The sequence below is a fragment of the Petaurus breviceps genome, unplaced genomic scaffold (genome assembly GCF_028583685.1).
Source record: "Petaurus breviceps papuanus isolate PSGF00001 unplaced genomic scaffold, PetGlider_PUasm1.0 90825, whole genome shotgun sequence".
NCBI classification, from domain to species: Eukaryota; Metazoa; Chordata; class Mammalia; order Diprotodontia; family Petauridae; genus Petaurus; species Petaurus breviceps.
Window position 1 is genome coordinate 8,372,502 of NW_027187353.1, and position 14,784 is coordinate 8,387,285.

The window sequence follows — 14,784 nt, forward strand, 5'->3', positions numbered from 1 at the left end:
ATTAGAGTGTAATTAGTAAATTAGAATACAAAAAGTGAAAGGAGAATTTCAAATGCTATGACAGGTCAGTGAAATTTTCGTTGGGGGAGAAAAAGAGGTGGGCCCCCCAAGGTGGGCCTTAAGGGAGGCAAAGATTTGAGAAAGGGTAGAAAATATAGGGAGAATGAAGGCTTTTGCAGGGGAATTGGATTGGGTAATAATGTAAAAATAGCTTCCCTTCATGTTTACAAATATATTAAGAGATGCAGATAGGATAGGTATTATAACATCCATTTCACAGATGAAGAAATTGAGTCTCATAAATATAAAGTGACTTGCCCATGGTCACATAGTTACGAAGTGTCTGGAGTGGAAGTCAAACCTAGGTCTTCCTGACTCTGTCCAGCACTCTATTCACTACACCACACTGCCCTTCATGGTCATTGAGTGACCTGGGAAAGACTGATTTCAGTAACAGGGTGGGAATAGAAACCAGGTTTTATGAGATATTATTATGTTATGAATCATATACTCACAGTAGATATAATGTTTCACATGAAAAAAAAATTGTCTGAAACTGTTCTTGATTGGTATAGGGCATTCCCTGTGAGAAAATTCACTTCATTAATGCAGAACAAATGTTCAACAACTCAGTGTCAGAAAGTTGCCAAGAGACAAGAAAAGGTTCAATGACTTAAGGGTCATACAAGCAGCACATGTAAGAAGACAAGACTTGAACCCAGCTCTTCCTGACTCTGAAGCCAGTTGGGAATCTATTATGCCACATTGTCTCTCCATATTATACAATGCTCAAATGCATAAATTAAATCATGTTAGACCAGGTTCACTGCTAGTATAATTTTCCTTGAGGTGTCTCCCAGGCTATTAGATCTAACACAGACCTCAGATATCATATATAGTTAAAGCTATACTTGAAGCTAGATGGGTTTTAAAGTCCCCTCTAAGCCTAGGGTCCTCTGTAGTCCAACAAAAAGTAATTCAGATCCCCCTTAAAACCTTCCCTGATGATAAACTCCCAACCACTCAAGGAAGCCTATCATATTTTTGGACATCTTGAATATTAGGATTTTTTCCATATATTGTGTTAGAATCTCTTTACTTTAGCCTGAGTAAGTCCTTCCTTTTCCTCGGCCACAAGTAAAGGAAAGAAAGAGTTTGTGCTGAGTTCCAACACACCTCCATCCTGTTACACAGGGTATGACCAGGATCCTATCTGGAAGAAAAGTTAGAAGAGGATTCCATAACAGCATTCCTACCAGGGTATGACTGATCCCTTTCCTGAAGACTAGATTCCTCTTGCATCAGTCATTTTGGGACACAATAGACATCCTGCTCATGTCAGCCAAGCAACCCAATTTCAGTCTTGTGCTATTCATGGGGTCTTTGGGTAATTCCTGGTACAGGCTAATCCTAGGTCTATTCTCAACCCCAGTCTTGGAGACAAAGGTGGCCCCAACACCAATGTTTCCCAATCTGATGAAGCCATATCCAAGTGACTGCATGATATAGGAGAAACAGAAGCAGCCTGGGAGCCAGAAGACTTAACTTTGCCAACTTCCCATGTGACTTTGAGCAAGTCATCGCATTTCTCTGGGCTATAGTTTCCCCATATTTAGAATGAGAGTAATGAAATGAAAACACCTTTAACATTCCTCTCTATTAATTCTTCTCTTATGCTTTGCCCAAGTTCCACCTCCTGTATAAATCAACAAGTATCAATAAATAAACATTTATTAAATCCATTCTGTACTAGGTGCTGTGCAAGGCACTGGTGATGCAAAGACAAGAGTGAAATAACACTTGCCCTCATGGAACTTATATTTATAAAATCTTCTCCTCTTCCTTAAATTTTCCTAAGGTATTTTGTTTGGGCCCCTCTTTTGCCCCCATCACCCTTTATCTCAAATTATATTTCTCTGTGTATATGGACCATGTTGTTATTTTGGCATCCCCATGGCCTGGCATAGTATCTCCTCACACATAAGGTGTTTCATAAGTGTTTGTCAAATTCAATTAAATTGAAATTCTAAATTCAGATGGCAACAACCAGAAGGAAGACAATGGAAGCACATCAAATAAAATCAGATGGGTCATATGTGTGAAAGGTGTTGAAAACTATAAAAAAGCTATACAAAATCAAATCAATTCAACATTTGTGAAGTGTCAGACTATGAGAAAGATCCAGGGCTAGACACCAGGGATCCATACAAAGACAGATATAAAACACTTTCTGCCCTCAAGGCACTTCCCCTATGCTGCAGTGAAACGCCTTCTAAATGGAGAGTAGGCACAAGAAAAACTTCCCATGGGGGCAGCACCTAACCTGACTCTTCAAGGATGTTAGAGACTAAGGGGGGAAGAGCTCAGGAGAGAGTATATTTTAGCTAGCCATGAGGAGCATTATGAAGTGAGTCTGAAATCATTTAATTACAGCTTTTTACTTGAGTATCAAAAAGAGTACACAGAGCATGGATAAAAATGCAAATTTAATGAGGTTTTGCAAAAGGAATAGCCTTAAAATATGATATAATTAATTTGCAGATACCACCTTATACCCAATACTGTAGGATTTTTTCCTTCATATCATAGGAATATTGACTCAAAGGTGGAAAGGATTGTAAAGGCCACACAGTCCAACTCCATCATTTAATGGAAGAATTTTAATTCCTACCCAAGGTCATACATGTAGCAAAGAAGAATTTGAACCCAGACCATAGGATTGTAGACTCATAGAAATAGTGCTAAAAAGAACCTTGGAGGCCATCTTAGTCTGATCCATTGCAAGGAGGAGGAAGTGTGGAGACAGTACTGGACAATGGAAAGGACACAGGATTTGGAGGAAGGTGATCTGTGTGCAAATCACAGCTCTGCCCTTGTCTCCTCTGTGACTTTGGGCAAGCCTCTCTGGGTCTCATTTTCCTCATCTGTAAAAGGAATGGACTGGAATATGTACCCTCTAAAATCCCTTTCCCCTCTGAATATGAGGCACAGGAGATTGTCTCATATCACATAGATAATAAGCACTAAAGTTAGAATCTGAACCCAGGTCCTTGAAAGTCCAGGAATTTTCCCTGTATGACCCCTACTATACTTTTGACTCCACTATTACAATTCAAAACTATTTTATTCTTTCAATAAAGTCGATTCTTTCAATGTTTAACTGAATGTGATTTGATTTTTATATTTTTATGAGATTTTTCACGTAAATCATCAAGACAGAGGGGGGAAAATGCTTTGCTAGACTATATTTCATGATTCTTGTTTTCAAAGAATACAACCCCAGTGCAGAGACTGCTCCAAACCCAAAGGTCATTCTATCTTCTTTTTGCTTGCGTTGGAGAGTCTGAGCTGAAGTAAACCATAGGACTTTGTCTCTTGTTTGCCTTAGTAATAAGCGTTTACCAGAAATCCCTCTGGCTGTAGCTAAGTCTCTTGTTTCCCTAAATTACACACAAGCCCTATTCCTGATCCTCAGGAAGTATATTCTAGCTGAATCAAATTTATTAAATTTCTGCCCCCTGCCTTTAGGCAGTTATTATTAACTTATGTTATTATAAGTCTGATTTTTAGTAGAGAACTCCACCAAAGTTGCTCTGAAGATACTCTTTGGCCACAATGGGACTGAGAAAGGGGAGATATTTAATAAAAGGAGAAGAGTCCTAAAGAGAAGCTTCTATGACAGAGAATGACCCAGTCTTTCACCCCACCTATATCTCCACCCCCATCCACTAGGATCCCTATTCATTTTCCTGCCAGCCCTAAATCTGTTTGTGCAGAACCGTCAGCCAGGGAAGTGGGTATTAGATGCAAGAGCTGGAGCAAATCGTTGGAAATCAGCAACAGGGGAAATGATCTTAAGGCTGAAAGGAGGAGGACTTGAAAGGCCTGGAAATTTTGTGGAGTTTATGGGCAATGGGTCAGTTGATACACAGATAGTGACTTCTTTTGAGAAATTCATCAGGATTCATCCCACCCCGCCCCCCAGAGGTAAATATCAAGTGAGGCCAAGCCAACTTCAATATTGATGTCAAACTACCAAGGAAGTCTTAAATGGCCTGAAGAGAACAGTCAATGGATGGCATTGTTGTTGGCATTCCAAGTACTGCCACTCAAAATAATTGGAAATCCTTCCAGATGATTCATGACTTTTTTTTACTAATAATTTTCCTTTAATAATCTGTTAAAAGGGATACAACGTTAGAAGCCCTACAAAGAATGATTCTTACATTAATAAAATGAAAAGAGCATTGGCCCTGGAGTCAGAGGACTTGACTTAAAATCCCATCTCTACTTCTTACTACAAGTGGCTTCTTGGGCAAGCCCCTTGACCTCCCTGGACATCAGTTCCCCATTACATAAAATTGGAAAGGATGGGAAGAGTTAGATTCCACTAGATTAAAGCTCTTAGCCTATGAATTATTATTTTTTTTATAATTGAATTTCAACACAATAAATTTCCATCACAATCCTATTATTTTATTTTATACATTTAAATATGAAAACATGAAACAATATTTAAACTTGATTCTGAGACTGCACCAAACTGTCTATTGCTGCAGAGCACAAAAACGGTTCAGAACTCCTGAAGCAGTTGAATTCTGAGGACCATTCCAGTTTCGTTACTCTCACTTTCAGGAGGCACAAAAACCTGGGTTCCAATGGCAACCTTGACATTTATTAGCTAGGTGACCTTGGGTAGGTCATTGAGCATCTCTAAGTCTGAGGTCTTTCATTTGTAAAAATGGGAATAATAACAATGAATGTCATACCTATTTCACAGGGTTGTTGTGAAGTTCAAATGAGATAATTTATGTAAAGCACTTTAAAAACTTTAAGGTCCTCTAGAAATGTCCATTATTAGTACCATAAATGTATTAAGAAGGCGAGATCTGTATATGTAATGGGAAAATGTAATGGGAATAATTGTATCCCACAAGACAACAAATATTAAAACTGTTTCGAAGGACCACATGATTTCTTTCAATCAAGACTAATCCAGAGATTTGTTTTGATTTCCCTGAATCAACTGTTATGATCTCAGGTCACAGATTTAGAGCTAGAAAAGACCTCAGAGTTCCCCTATGGTAGACCAGCTCCCTTGTTTTCAGACAAGTTAAATTCAGAGAAGCGAAGTGCTTGGCCCAGGCACTAAGGGCAGGGATGGATTGGAACCTAGGTTTTCTCACTCTAAATCTAGCCCTCTTTCTACTTTACCATGATGTCCTAAAGGCAAGAAGGAATGAGAAAGGGGATATCATTTTCTGCGAAAAGGACTATTTGCAAAGGGCATTTACCAGAAGATGAAGCAATTCCAGTCTTATTGCTTTATCCCGTGGAAATCTGCATAGACTTAATCACATTCCTTCTGAGATAAGCTTAGAACTTATGAATGAAGCCAAGCCACAGAGGGTCTAAACCATTAGATGAAGAAGACTTTTAGAAACCCTTGGAATTAAAAGGTTTTAGCAGGAGACAAGAAGACGGAATTTATCAGTCATAGAGGTAGTTTTTCTGGAGTTTTGTTTATTTTTGAATGGGTACTATGATCCATTTCAGCCTGTTCCATTGGAGGTCATTTTCTCTAGGCACGCCATGCTGCCATTGTGTTGGGCTCACCCTTGAGGCTTTCCAGTGAGAGGCAGAAAGCAATGGGTTAGAGGTGAAAGAAACCAACACCTGTGACATCCAAATTAGGAGGATTCAATCAATAACAAATCAAAGTAGGTTAAATAAGAAGGGGAAAGAGCACAGAGAGGCCCTCTTTAGTGGAGAGTAAGCGAACTTCTTGACTGAATATTAACAACATTTTTAGGGGTAGTCACAGTTTTACTGCACAGCTAGTAAAGGGATTCAAAGATAATATACCAAGGAACCTAAGTACAACTGTGAATTGGGTTTTACTGTCAATAAATTATAGCATTTAACTCTAAAAAGGTTAATCATATTGGAATAGCTCCCCATGCCCTTTTAAAAAAGAGAAAAGATAACTACACATATAAATGTGTGAGACATAAGGGTAGGAAAGCTTATGGAAAGTGTCCAGCATGGTTGCTGACATAGGAGAAATTCATGGGAATTTTCTCTTTGCCAATTGTGGGTTTCAGTTGACTAGCTTGATCTCCAACATAAGTCTGAGATCATTCTGCATGTGAATGAGCTACAGTGCTAGAGACAGTAAGGAGCTGTATTTCCAGAAAGAGGTATTTTGGGAGGATGAATTGGGAATGTATCCAGTAATTTTCTTGCACGTAAATGGAATATTAAAGGTTCTGTATATTAGAAGCCACAGATAGACATTGAAAAGAGATAATTTTAGGCTTGATATAAGGGAAATCTTCCTAACCATTGGGGTCATTCAAAAGTGGAATGTGCTACTTTGGGAAGTGGTGAGTTTTCTGGCATTGAAGTCTTCCAAACTCAACTCTGGATGACCTCTTGCCAGGTTGACTAGAATAAAGCAATTCTCTGAATTTCCAGACATTACATTTATTTGCCTCTCAAAAATTGTTTTTTAAAGAAAAATTCATTGTTGAGAAAGGCAATAAGGTAGCATGGCACCCTTCTGTACTTTGTTGCATTGGTATTCATGGTAACTCTTTCTCCTTTCTGACTCTGTCCTAGGAAAATGTAACAGCAAGCACCCAAGCAGACCCAGGATGGCTGCTAGCACAGTTTCTTTGATCTGCTTTTCTAAAGAAAAGCAACTCAAAAGGGGTTAACAATCTTACTTTAATCAAACATATATATATATATGCATACATATATTTATATGTACACATATGAATGTATACATATACATATGTGTGTATAAATATATTTATATATGTCTATACATATATTTATTAAATTTATTATAAATTTATTAACATAACATAATGTCACATCATGCCATACCACATCACATCACATCACATTATGTTATGTTAAAAATTTGTTAGATTTAAATTTTATATATATATATATATATATATATATATATATATATATATATATATATATTTCAGGGGGAAAAGTCAGCACCCTGAACTTCAGAAAATACAAATAGAAATTACAAGCAGACAAAAAATATGGAGGAAATAACACAATTCAACAGACCAACAGACAGGGCTTCTAACTTTCTCACCATACAGTTAGTCACCGAAGAGAAAAGCATCAATATCTGGGTTTTCAAAGACAGGGAGGCTCAACAGCTGCCCAGAGTTTCATCTGTCCAAATCACACAATTCTTCCCTTACGTGAACCCCAAAGTAAAACCTCACATCAGGGTATATGTATAACTTTCTCCAGGGTCAGAGGACATCACAACCTTCATAACCCACTGCCTAATAACAAAATAACAAAAGGTGTGGTAAAAACAAGCATCCCCTAAGCAAGCTTCTCTTGTTGGGCTCCAGGTGAGGCCCATTAAGGGCAGGGAAGATCTCCAAATTCCCTTACCATTACAGAAGAAACTGGATTAGAGGAAGGGAGAAAACAAACATTTATTAAGCAGTGCCAGGCACTGTGGTAAACTAGACCAAAATTAGGAAAACTGTGTTCAAGCCACTTTCCTTCTCTGGGCCTTAATTTCCTCAATTCAAAATGAGAGGATTGAACTTCCAAGGTCACTTTGAATGCTACAATTCTATGAATCCCAGTTTCTCCTATCAAGAAAACCCCCCACTCAATGGGCCTTTATGTTACATGAATAAATTGATATTGAAAAAGGAGCTATTTGCTGCCAGCTAAAATACTAGTGGTATACAGTGCTTTAACAAAGTATTTTTCCCTCCAGAACTACTTAATCACTAATAATCAGTGATTATGCAGTGAAGTTGTGCTGGCCATGATGATGGAGACAAGGATGACAATAGTGAAAGTGACCATGAATTGCCCAAGATTCAAAGAGCTGGGTTTTGGTCTAGGTCTTCCTGACTTTCTAAATCCAGTCTAAATCCAGTCCTAACCAATACACCACACTGTCGCACAATGCAATGGTATATGGTATTATACTTAGATCTTATCCATGCAGATTATGACCCTGTCCTGAGGAAATTGCTAAGATACTTGCATACTAATACATATACATAGCATTAGGATTGTGTTGGATTCTAAGTGTTGATTCTGCTCTTACTAAACAAAAAATTAATCAAAAGCTATCAGCAACAGCAGCATTGGTGGGCCCATAGACAATTGGCTACCATTAAGACTCCCTTTGGTCACTGTTCTTTTCTTCCAATCAGAAAACTCAGAAACCCGGTTCCTTGGAGACCTTGCCTGGTTTTGAACTGTCATCATGTCTCCTGTCTTGTCAGAATTTCTGTTAGAACCAGCTTGGCCTGTGGGAGATGCCTTCTCCCATCCCTATCCCTTGAAAACAACTCATGCTTCCTTATTTGAGAGGCATTGAAGAGGTCTATCAGTAAATAATATAGGAAAATATAGAAAACAGCTGCAATAACTAATCAGAAAGGAAAGATACGAAGTTGTCCACATATCTTATTAATTGATCTGGTCTTCCTTGCACTTCTAGGAGAAAAAAAAAAGCCTTGTTATTTCTTAAATCCTTCTGCTTTGATATGTCTGACTAGCCCTCAAAGACAGCTGGCCCTATGCCTAGGATAGATGTTATCTCAGGCCTTGGTCTCTTGCCAATGGATTTGGTTTGGCAATACTGTAGAGAGCTTAACCCTTAGGTCGTTAACCCTGGCTAAGGGAAACCCTAGTCTCTTCCTATGGTCCCTCCAGATGAGTCCTCCCTTCTCTGGCCATGACCCCAAAGGGAACCTCTTCTTCTCTGGCTTTCTAGAAGAGTAAGACCATTTCCTTAACTTCCTGTCATCCCCAAGGTTTTTTTTCCTTAAACAAGACTCTTAAAATTGCCTTTCTTCACCTTTCCAAAGTGACCTTAAGACTTCAGCCTTAAAAACAGTCTCTTTTATTCTCTCTGTTCTGGTTGACTGGAAATGCTTAAGGTCATGGTAGCTGAATTTACCCTTGTTCACGTATTTGTTTTCTCTACCCTATGGTCCTAGACTGGCACCTGGACCTTCTTCTTCCTTGAGGTCATGTGATATCCAGGTACCATATGTCCTAGGCTTCCATGAACCCCTTCTCTGAACTTGCTGTTTCCACATTCCACAGAAGGATTCTCTCTTCCTAGATAACTTCTTCCTTTGCCCTCTTGCTGTCCCTGCCACTGAATTACTACTTTTAGAACTTTCTGATCCCTAGCTTACTGGTAGTACAGGGAACATAGACTCATAAATCTAGAACTTCCCTACCTATTTTCCTCTCATTCCTCCCCTGCCCCAAACAGTCATGCTTTTTAGCTGGAAGGGACCTTAAGCATCATATAGTTTAGCCACCTTGTTCTATTGATAAGAAAACTGAGGTGCAAAGAAGTCAAGTGATTTATTTATTTACCCTAGTAAGTGTCAGAGTTGAGATTTAAACCCAAGTCTTCAGATCTAGTGCCCTTCCTACTGCTCCAGGGAAGGGTCATGGCATTATGACACATTTCTGATATATCTTTAATTATGGCAAGTTAGTTCATCCCCTAAAGGAAGGAAGAAGAAAATGTGTTCTGAATATTAGCTTGACTACAGAAGTCACATTAAGATGAAAAATTTGGCTTAAGTCTAATTAGAAAGAAGAAACTAAACTATATTTAAGGAGAAAGGTGAGTGTAGAGCTTTTCGTTTAAGTTGTGTCTAAAGACCCAGTATTAGAGATGACTGTTTAAATACTAGGTGGCTTTGCTAACCATTACTCTGTTGCTAGACCACATGAGGAATCAGCCACTGGGAAACTGGCACACTTAGCTTTATTGTTACTTTGCTTCACCCTGATAAAGGGGAGGGCTCTTTGTGGGTGTCTAGCAGTATCAAGCCTTCTAACACACAGCTCTCTTTCTCTTGGTATGGCAACATTCATTAATCTAAAGAGTAATTAGTGTTCGTATGAATTTTCCCAATCAGAATAGCTCTGAGCCCTTGTCATCAGAAACTCAGCTTGCTCCCTGAATCTATATTTAATTAAGCCCTATTTAATATGGCAATATAATGGAGTTGACCAGCCATGTGCAAACAAACAAGCATGTTTGGATTCTATATACAGTGAAGTTTTTTTTTAATAGGATCAATTTAAAAGGACAAAGACATAACAGAATCATACCATTAAGGTGCATGTCACCAGCTTCTTCTGTTCCAGACCCAGTCTCACTCCTTGGTATTTTGAATCCATAAGTTCCAGGAAAGATACAGTTTGGTTTAACTTTCCCCAGAGCAAATACTTTTACAAATGTGCAAAGGAGGATAGGAGATACAGTTCCCAGAGGATGTCTAGCCCAGAGTATCCAGTAGAGCTGGTCATTAAATGAAAGATTCAGGAATTCTGGATCAAAGACTCACACATCTTCATGTCATGGGCTAAAGACTTCACAGAACCCTGCAGTGCACACAGCTAATCCAAGAGCCCTTGTTTTGTTGTTGATGTTATTGTTTCTTCTGCTGCTATTTTCTATTTGTTGTCTGCTGCTGGCAAGGACAGCCAGCTACTTCTCACTGTAGTTAGAGCATTTCCCAAGAAGTAGAAGGAATGGACTCAAGGGCAGGACCCCAGAAGAAGAGTCTGTTGATTCTTTTTTGCCCCCCTTATCTCTTGTGTTTGTTTTCTGTGACTCAGTAGCATTTCATATTTCCCTCACGTCCCTTTGGTGCACATCTGCTTTTCCCCTTTATGAGCACAGAACTGTGGTTACCAGATGGGGCATAGACATTAAGCCCCCCCCACCCCCCCGTACATCTGCAATGAATAACCCGGACATTTTTCTGCCCTCCTAACAATGATGTGTGTGGCTACTCTCCCCTTTCACATTATCTAAAAAAAATCATTAGTTTTGGTTTTCATATCACCTTAATTTTCAAACATACCCCTTTCTTCTCATTTCCCCAATGAGCTATCCCTTGTGGAAAAGAATAAAAAAGAAAGAAAAAATAGTTGATACCCTTTTACTTTCATGCCCTATTTTCTATTTATTTAGTAAAAAAAAGTTTCTCTATTTTAATACTAAAGAATTTGTTTATTTTATTCATGTACTAGATTATTTTAATCAGTAATTGTTTAATTAGCATCTTGTGGGTTATTTCATTTTTGATTAATGCAAACACTCAAGTTTGTATACAGCCTATCTCCTTTGAATGTTCTCTTGGCTGCATTTCCAATGATTTGTCTATCACCTTACTTATTTCTGTTAAATACAGTCTTTGGTCAGTATTGATTTTTGCTATGGTGAAGCCAACTAGCAAAATATAGACAAATACACCTCCCATAAAAGACAAATCAGTGTTTGTTGTCTCTGTTGCCTTGATGCTAGCTGACAGACCCAGTAGAGTTGGATAAGTGTATACGGTTGGTCGAATAAGATGACCATCACTAGCTGTAACCTCCTTTAATTGTAAACAGACTCTCCATTGGCTAAGCACATTCATGTGGCTGGAGGAGAGAAACAGATACGTTAGGAGGCTCCCCTGGGCTGAGGAGAGCTGCTCTGGTCCCCACTGATTGAAGAAACTGATATGCATCAGGGACTTAAGCCTCCTACCTCTCCAGCCAACTTCCTATTCCTCCTCCCTGCCCCCACCAGACAAAGCAGCCTCCAATTCCCCTCCTTTCTTTCTATCCCAGCACTCATTAATTCTGACTAGGGGGGAAATGCCCTGCCCTGAAGGTTACTCGGAGTTGTAGGTAACTGACTGAGTGTGCAGTAGAGTCAGCGGAGATCTGTGCAGTTTATATAACATTTCCATGTGAGCTAGTGTTGGACTCCTCACAGCCTACATTTCTCAAGTTGTGCAGCCAAGAGAAAACACTGCTGTTACTAGTGAGAGGCATGACTGCTAATGAAAAGGCAGAAGGAAATCTTCTGGTCCTAGCAGATCATGGGAGTGTCCAGATGGTGTCCAAACAGTGGTGTCATTGGAGGAGCTGAGAATGGAGCCCTAAACCAACGGATCCGAGCACTGTTGTTTTGTCTCTCCCCCGTCTCCCTGCTAGTGAGTGGAGGGCTAGAGCCAATGCGAGGTGCAGGCGGAGCCAAGATGGCAGATTAGAGGCTGCCACCCAGCTGGACTCTCTCAGCATTCCTTTCCAAACGAGCCTCAAATCCAATTTTGGCATGGCAGAGTCAGAGATTGCTGTTTGCCCTTCTTTCAGGAAGAGGATCAATGGCATCAAAAAAGTGATGAGCAGACCCAGCGAAACTTAAACTCAAGTTAAGACATTGTTCTGGCCTAACAAACCTTAGGAGGTCAGTGACATTGGAGTGGAGGCCTGTCCAGAGTACACTCAATAGGCAACAGTGGTGACAGCAGCAACAGCAGCCACTCTTTAGTCCAGAGAGATGGTAAGGGGGTCAGATAACTAGTCAGAAAGAGATTACAGGGGACCCTTTGTTAGTACAGCTGGCCCTGAATTGATAACTCAATTCTGGGTTCAATTTGAGGGCCAAGAAGTGTGCTTGTGGTCAGTCACAAAGGAAGAGGGGTCTTTGTCATGGTTTTAGGGCCAAAAGGAATGCTAGTGCTGGGGGTGATGAGGGAAAATAGGTACACTAATGAATTGTTGGTGGAGTAGTGAACTGGTCCGGTCATTCTGAAGAAGAATTTAAAACAATGCCCAAAGGCCTACAAAACTGTGTATAACCTTTGACTCAGCAATACTGCTATTAGGTCTGTATCTCAAAGAGATCAAAGAAAAAGGAAAGGACCTATAAGTGCAAAAAATATTTGTAGCAGCTCTTTTTGTGGTGGTAAAGAATTGGACATTGAGGAGATGCTCATTAATTGGGAAATAGCTGAACAAGGTGTGGCATATGACTGTAAGGTAGTACTATTGTATTATAAGAAGTGACAAGGTGTGTGGGGGGGGAGAGTCAGAAAAACATGGTGTATCAGCAATGCCATATTCACAATGCCTATGGAGATTACAAATATGCTGATATAATTATCCATCACAAAATACATCATGCTTGCTATATGGGGGAATAAGCTGGAAAATTTATTAAGATACCAAAAGACTGAGTCCCAAAACCAGAAAGTGAAAGCCATCAGAGTAGTTATGACATTGGCACAGGTAGATAAAGTAGAAAGCACCCACATTTTCAAGCCTTTGAAACAGAACAGGCTACCTCAGGCAAAGGTCCTCCTCTCCCCACTCACAGCAACCACCCAGCGTCCGGGAAGCGCACTCCCAGCAGCTCCGGCCCCTGGCAGTCCTCAGCAGGAGTCCTTAGCAGAAATTCTGGCTAACTCAAAAAGGGCTTCGCGCTGCCGCTGCCTCTGCTGCTGCTGCCGCCGTTGCCACCACCGCCAGCCACCGCAGGAACTCTAGTTTTGCTTCCGCTTCCTCTTGCTCCACCCCTTCCTGCTACGTCAGCAAGTCCAATGGGGCATGGAAGATCTTTAAATCCCATAACCCTTACACATGGCGAGACCTCTATGAACTGATGCAAAATGCAGTGAGAAGAACTGGGAAGTTATTGCTCACAGTAACAGCAATGTTGTAATGATGATCAACTGTGAAAGACTTGGCTACTCTGATCAATACAATGATCCAAGCAGTTCCAAAGAACTAATGATGAAAAAATGCTATTCACCTCCAGAGAGAACTGATGAACTCTGAGTGCAAATTGAAGTATAATTTTCTTTATTTTTTGCAATATGGCTGATGTGGAAATATGTTTTCCATGACTTCACATATATAATTGATATCATATTGCTTGCCTTCTCAGTGGGTTGGGGAGGGGTGGGAGGGAAGGAGAAAATTTGGAGCTCCAAATTTAAAAAGAAAAGAATGTTTAAAATAAATAATACTTTTAAAGTAAAAAATAAAAATTGTCTCTTACACCCTCCAAAAACAAACAAACAAAGCCAACACATACAAAACAAGATTACCAACTCTAATTCCCCTCAGTTTTTTTCACAGTCATGGTTTTAATGTATTGGTAATGAATGCAGGTTAATTAATTTTTACTCATAATTCCTGGGGATAATAAGAATGCTTACTTCCCAGGGTTGGTGCAAGGCTAAAATGAGAAAATATTTGTAAAGTGCTTTGCAAACCTTAAAGAACTCTAATTATTATTGTTATTATTATTCCTGAGATTTTTTATAATTTTAGAGAAGCAATATCAGAGAGTAGAAAGCCAGGGCAGGGACTGTTTTGGCCCTTTTTTTTGTACCCTTGACACTTAGCACAGTGCCTGGCATATATTGTTTAATAAATGTCCATTGACTTGAGTAAGGAAGACTTGGGTTTAAGTTTAATTTTGATACGTATTTTTGTATTACCCTGGAAGTTTCTTCTGTGACCCTCCAACTCATCTCTCCCCACCCCCAATTGATAAATTGCTAAGTTTGTTCACTGAGGAGTTCACTAACCCAATTAAATCACAAGACCCAACCAAAGACATTTTTAAAAGTCATAATTTTTGTAAAATAATTCAACATTGATTATAATGAAACCTCTCACTTTGTTAGATTTCATTCATTACAGTATGCCAGAAAACACACATAGTAACTTTAGTCAACTCATCTACAAAACAGGGGAAATGATTATTTGTATTACCTCCCTCTCAGGCTCATGGTGAGGAAGCTCTTTGTAGTCCATCAAAGACTATCTGGGGTGTCCCAAAACTGCCCTAAGACTTTCTGGACACCTTTTATCAATATGAGCCATTCTTACAGATAATAAATATGAGTCTTCCTGAACAAGAGAAATGAAAGAAGAATCAGACGGGAATGC

General features: G+C 39.4%; 1 long non-coding RNA gene across 1 annotated transcript in view; it reads right to left on the reverse strand.

Moving 5' to 3' along the window:
• The window catches only part of LOC138148695 (uncharacterized), a 73,334-nt gene extending 62,621 nt beyond the window's left edge, over positions 1-10,713 (reverse strand). Inside the window, exon 1 of the long non-coding RNA XR_011165127.1 lies at positions 10,156-10,713. This is a non-coding gene — a long non-coding RNA (uncharacterized lncRNA). The remainder of the gene's footprint in view (positions 1-10,155) is intronic.
• Positions 10,714-14,784: the final 4,071 nt, after the last annotated feature.